Source organism: Arachis ipaensis, chromosome B10, assembly GCF_000816755.2.
Source record: "Arachis ipaensis cultivar K30076 chromosome B10, Araip1.1, whole genome shotgun sequence".
NCBI lineage: Eukaryota > Viridiplantae > Streptophyta > Magnoliopsida > Fabales > Fabaceae > Arachis > Arachis ipaensis.
This window is the reverse complement of record NC_029794.2, coordinates 5,465,453-5,465,862: the sequence shown is the minus strand read 5'-3', so window position 1 is coordinate 5,465,862 and position 410 is coordinate 5,465,453.

Below are 410 nucleotides of genomic sequence, written 5' to 3'. Positions count from 1 at the left end.
TAAACAGTCAATTAGCTGCTATGCATCCAAGAGTTAAATAAACTAAAAATTAAATAGTCTACATGCTGTGAAACATGCAGTAGCTGATGATCGATATTGATAATAGAAAAATCTGAACAGAGTTTTCTTCACTATTAGCAAATATTATTTTTATAGAATTAATTACAAAAATTTAAAGTATAATTTTTTGGAGTTTTGTTTAAAATAATAAATACCTTAAAATTTAAAAACATAACGTCTTTAATTTTTGTTTTCATATTGAAAACACTTGTCATTAGCTAAATTCATTTAAATATTAGCATGATGAGTACTATTATCTTTAATTTTAAATATTTTGAAGTTTTGCTATTATTTAATTATTATCTGAGGAAACACAAGTCAAGCATGCATTGGGGTGGCGGATAATATAA